The sequence below is a fragment of the Bidens hawaiensis genome, unplaced genomic scaffold, assembly GCF_021521415.1.
Source record: "Bidens hawaiensis isolate Kalapana, Puna unplaced genomic scaffold, B.hawaiensis_p1.1 tig00013985_1, whole genome shotgun sequence".
Lineage (NCBI taxonomy): Eukaryota > Viridiplantae > Streptophyta > Magnoliopsida > Asterales > Asteraceae > Bidens > Bidens hawaiensis.
The window spans coordinates 633,106-638,777 of record NW_027492198.1 but is presented as its reverse complement, the minus strand read 5'-3'; the positions used below and the strand labels follow the sequence as shown (position 1 = coordinate 638,777).

Below are 5,672 nucleotides of genomic sequence, written 5' to 3'. Positions count from 1 at the left end.
ACGTAACTAAAAAAAATTTCTTTCCATTCCCTTACATTTCTTGTCCTTCCGTCTCTTTTTTTTTTCTTTCCTTGTTAAAAAACTCAAGAAGTTTGTGAAACCGCTTTAAAAGAACGTGTGCAAATATTGTTTGGCAGCGTACGACCAATCATTGTGCAGCCTTTGGTGTGTAAAATGCACGTGTGTATATATATACCAAATATCAAGCATTGCTATAAATATCAAGCAACCCATGCATCTTCTCATCCACAAATCCACAGCAGCAATATCACCATAACACCTATCCAGCCCAGGGCCACATCAACCCCATGATGAACCTAGCCAAACTCCTTCACTTCAAAGGCTTCCACATCTCCTTTGTGCACACCCACTACAACCATAAGCGCTTGCTTCGATCCCGAGGTTCGTCCTCCCTCGAGGGCCTGCCAGACTTCCGTTTCTACTCCATTCCCGATGGCCTTCCCCCGTCTGATGCTGATTCCAGCCAGTCAATCCCAGACCTTTGTGAATCCGTTCCTAAGCACAGCTTGGAACCACTCTCTGAGCTGATTACACGACTTAATGGTGCGGAGAGCAATGACGTGCCGCTGGTGAGCTGTATTGTTTCAGATGGGTGCATGAGTTTTACTCTCAAAGCAGCCTAGAAGTTCGGGTTGCCGGAAGTGCTGTTGTGGACGACCAGTGCTTGTGGCCTTTTGGCTTACACTCACTATCGCGATCTTGTTCAAAAGGGGTACACTCCGCTTAAAGGTGATAATGCGTTTTTTCCTCGTGTTCTGTTCTTTTCATAAATCTTTACTTTCACCTATGTGTGTGCACTAATTAATATGTAATTATTTAATAAAACAAAATTTAAAAAAAAAAGCCATATATCAATACCACTAGCAAAATACCCTTGCGATGCGGGAGTTTGTGCGCGTAACTCGACATTGAATGCAAGATCAGTGTTGGTACATACGTCACGTGTTGATAGTGCACATATAACCCGAAATTAGACGTGTAACTCGTGCAAAGCCAGTACGTGTTTAACCGAAGATTGAACACGTGTAACGGTGCCGAAATGCACGTTACCGGCATTAAAGTACATGCTTAGCTAACTCGACACCGTTCTGAGCTGACCCCTTTTGACTTGAACCTGAACCATGCAATTAACCCTTTTCTTTTTTGTATTGACTCGTCCAACTCTAATCCAGTATTACACATGACCCGAGCTTGCCCTGCTTGACCTATTGCCGGTTTGAACTGGTATTTACGTGACATGTTACCATTTTTAAACTAAAAAGTATAGCAGTATATCATACTTGTTTTTATGGTATATATTTTAAAAAAAAATATTAACATGTGAAAAAATTATTGTCGTTAAAGAGTCGTGAGGGTAAGTGGTTTTAAATTAGGGATTATATTTGTAACTATTCTTTAAATTAACATTAAGGGTGAAGTTGAGGGACTAAAATTATAACTATATGTGAAAAGAATGAAATTTTACGTAAATTTGTTTTTAAAACACTTAATTACCCCTAGATTTTCATTTTGGATGCATTATATGTTATACTTAAAGCATTAAGTTTACCTCTTAAAATTTAACAGGTATCAAACTTTAACTTGTATTTTATATATAGTATGGATATGCATAATTCATACATAACTTAAATGATGTGGTCGATTTGTGGGGTGCCACCCATGTCATCATCATGTCACCAATCTCTTTGTCGATAAGTGGCTTTCCCCTTTACTTGCCACCAGTAAGGCCAAACGTAGTGGGGCGAAAAGGTGGTGGAACCCCCCCCCCCCCCCCCCCGCGGAGATTTTTGGGCGAAAAGGGGCGCATGCGACATCTCCTTCTCGTCGTTCTTCCTTTCCTTTTTATTATTACTATATTGTTTGTGTGTGTTGTATATATATGTATATATATATATATATTAAACCATAACACCATTACACCTCAAAAACAAATTCTAGCCCCTTGCTGACTGGGCACCACATGTCGCAATTCACCCAGCCCCTCCACTACGCATAGCCTAATGTTATAAGCAAAACTACTTGTTTGTAAGGCATTGACGGATCTTACAAGTTACAAGGGGCCAAAGTGGGCCGAAACCCATCTATTTTCTTCGCTTACTATGGTAATTTTTTTCCCAAAAAATATAATATTTAAATGTATTAAGTTTTACCCATTCATATTATTTGTGTCCGACCCATCTATATTATTTGTGTCTAGCTCACAAATAATATGATTGAATTGGAGTTTTAGTTGAATCATTAATATAAAGTTTTATTGTTTGATTGCCCGGTCCGAACCGGATTACCGAACAAAAACTTAAAAGTAGTAAATAAAATTTGGTCTCATAAATTTCGGCTCATCCATATTAGATGTTCAAAATTCATCCGTGAAAGAAAAAATATGTTATATGTATGTTCCACAAAAAAGATCATGTGAATTGCATATCACATACCTTAGATGATTATTATCTTCAAATGAGTGGACCACCATCTTATATGTCTTGAGGGGCATTCTACGGCTTTTATTTAAGCTAGCTATAAAAAATTTAATTTCTCGACGTGATATATTATTTAGATAATACTTATTTAACTATTTGATTGTGTTAAGAATCAAGAAATGATTTAGATACCTTTATAACACTTGATATTTATTCATTTTTCTTACTTCCCTTCCAATTAATGTGAATTACCAAGTTTCTTCATTTAATTACATTTACCAATTAACCATAAAATGTTTCAGATATGAGTTATATATCCAATGGGTATTTAGAAACAATTATAGATTGGATTCCTGGGATGAACAACATCCGATTAAGAGATTTTCCAAGCTTCATTCGAACCACAGGCATAAACGACATCATGCTCAACTATTTCATTCACGAGTCTGAGGCTCTACCTAGAGGCTCGGCTGTCGTGTTAAACACATTTGATGCCTTGGAACAAGACAACATTAGCCATTTAATTGCATCGATCCAACGGATATTTACCGTGGGCCCGTTACACATGATTGAACAACACATTCAAGATGAATGAGTCAAACAGGTTGGGTCCAGTCTTTGGAAAGAAGATGTGAGTTGCATCCATTGGCTTGATAAAAAGGGCCCTGGCTCAGTTGTTTTTGTAAACTTTGGAAGTATTGCAGTCTTGACAAAGGAACAACTAACTGAATTCGGATGGGGACTCACGAATAACAAGAAGGATTTCTTATGGATAACGCGGCCCGACATTGTTGGCGGTGATGAAGGGGTGATGCCACCGGAGTTCCTAGTTGAGACTAAAGAGAGAGGCATGATCATTAGTTGGTGTCCTCAAGAACAGGTAAACTCATAATTCTACGACATATACAAATATAGTGTTAATATCAAACATAAAAAGCTCTTAACATGAGAAACATATAAATAACTAAAAAATAACTAAAGTTATTATGGTAACACTGGCATATTATTAATACATTGCGGTTTTAAACTAGAGTAATTATTATTACTCTACTTTTAGTTTTTTACTGTAATTTCTCTAGTTCGTAATTGTACAGTAATAATTACTCTAGTTATCGTATGTCTGCTAAATAGGTTAAAGTAATTTATACTGAATCATACCTCTACAAAATATAATAGACAAAAACTCACCGGCTTTTGTATTATTGCCACACATTTAGTTATAATAGGATCAATACAACAAACAGTCACAACCATGTTTCCTGTCACGCTAGCATGCAACCAAAAGAAAAAAAACATAATTGACAGCAAAAAAGAAAATAAGATGTCATGGTATTGATAGCAACTGATTTTAGTATTCTTTTTTTTTTCAGGAGTAACAAAAATTTAAAGAATGTGTTTGATTTAAGAAGAAAGGTTATATTAATTTGACTTTCAATCACTCACAAAAAAGGCAATGATAGCAACTTATTTTAGTTCTTTTTTTTAAGAGTAACAAAAAATTTGAAGTATGTGTTTGATTTCAGAAGAAAGATTATTAATTTTACTCGCCATCAAGTAGTGACACAAAATCCAAATACTATAAAAAAAACATACTTTTTATTCCTTTTTCTCATAAAAGTTTCTCAGTAATTTTTTTATGTCGAAAATCCTTACAAATGTTACTACATTTTAACAAAACTGTGGCATATTACTCATTTAACTATATTGATGGTGCTTGTCTTATCTGTATATTTGTTGGAGATTATTTTTAATACAAACAAGTTTATTTTCTAGAAAAGAATAAAGGTTTTTGACATGCATGATATATATATTTAATACTGGAAGGTCAAACCATTAATCTATAAACAATTGAAGGTTTTGAAGCACCCTGCAGTTGGAGTTTTCTTAACACACAGTGGATGGAACTCGACACTTGAGAGTATTAGTAGTGGTGTTTCGGTCCTTTGTTGGCCATTTTTTGCAGAACAACAAACGAATTGTCGGTACAGTTGTGTAGAGTGGGGGATTGGGATGGAAATTTATACAAATGTAAAGAGAGAGGAGGTGGAGACTCAAGTTAGAGAGATGATAGATGGAGTGAGAGGGAAACAAATGAAAGCCAAGGCTTTTGAGTTGAAGATGAAAGCCAAAGAAGCAGTTGCTATTGATGGATCCTCTTATTTTAATTTTGACAAATTAGTCACCGATATTATTTTAAATAAGCTAAGTCAATAATTATGTCTATATATGCTACAAGTAACTAAACTTTCTATTGTTGTTGGTTTAATCCTTGGCTCCTTGAAATATCAATGTCATTCGTTTTTATAAACTACATCTGCAATTACATATATCCATGTACTTTTAACTAGATTTCAAATTCATATTAGTATTTCATAACTACACCAATAACTACAATAAAATATTTATCTTTTAATATACTAGATATAATAATAATAATAATAATAATAATAATAATAATAATAATAATAATAATAATAATGTTGGTGCATGATGTCGATCAGTAGTTCATTTATCTCGTGTCTATTGTGTCTGTAATCGTTACATTGTTCTTATTTTGTTTAACGTGTTGGTTTGCTTTTTTGGATTAGGCGAACTTGTTAGTAGCGAAGTTAGGGACAACTTTGCCTAGTATGTTAGGCGAAGTTGTCACTATATATTAACCTAACTCCGGCTACCTCTGGTAAGATTTAACAGTTGAGTTATGTAACAAAGGGTGTTACTTGTTTTGGTGTCTTTGGTTCTCTACATCGCAATACAACAAGTGCTCATTTGTGTTTACGTATTTGTGTGTCATTTACGTATTACTCGTGTAAATACTCGTATCGTATAAGTAGGGGATTCCGCACCCTCGTGTTACGAGATACTCACTGTGTAGATCCGGCTGGGAACCTACAATTGGTATCAGAGCGTTTGCTCGTGATTGTGTGGTTCGGGATTATCACACGAGTGTTATAACTATTCCGTTAGACTTTTCGCGGAATTGTTACACGTAAAAATACCGTTCTTGTTTCCGTTTCTCAACAATACACTCCTAACCGCACTCCTTATTACCATCTCATATGTCAAAATCAGAGAATCTGACAAAAAAATTACTGCAGTTCAAGACGCGAAGTTGCCGTCATTTGGATTTAGGATTTTGGCGAAGATATAACTTCGGGCGAAGTTATTGATCTGGCGAAGTTATTGATCTAGCGAAGTTAGGGTTCTAGCGAAGTTATTGACCAGGCGAAGATA

The 5,672-nt window shown here is 35.4% G+C and overlaps 1 pseudogene across 1 annotated transcript; it reads left to right on the top strand.

The window, feature by feature from the left end:
* The first annotated feature begins 285 nt into the window (after positions 1 to 285).
* Positions 286 to 4,704, top strand: LOC143545601 (UDP-glycosyltransferase 85A8-like; annotated as a pseudogene). Its single transcript, XR_013137460.1, has 3 exons — positions 286 to 750; positions 2,741 to 3,318; positions 4,293 to 4,704. The product of XR_013137460.1 is annotated as a UDP-glycosyltransferase 85A8-like (transcript).
* Positions 4,705 to 5,672: the final 968 nt, after the last annotated feature.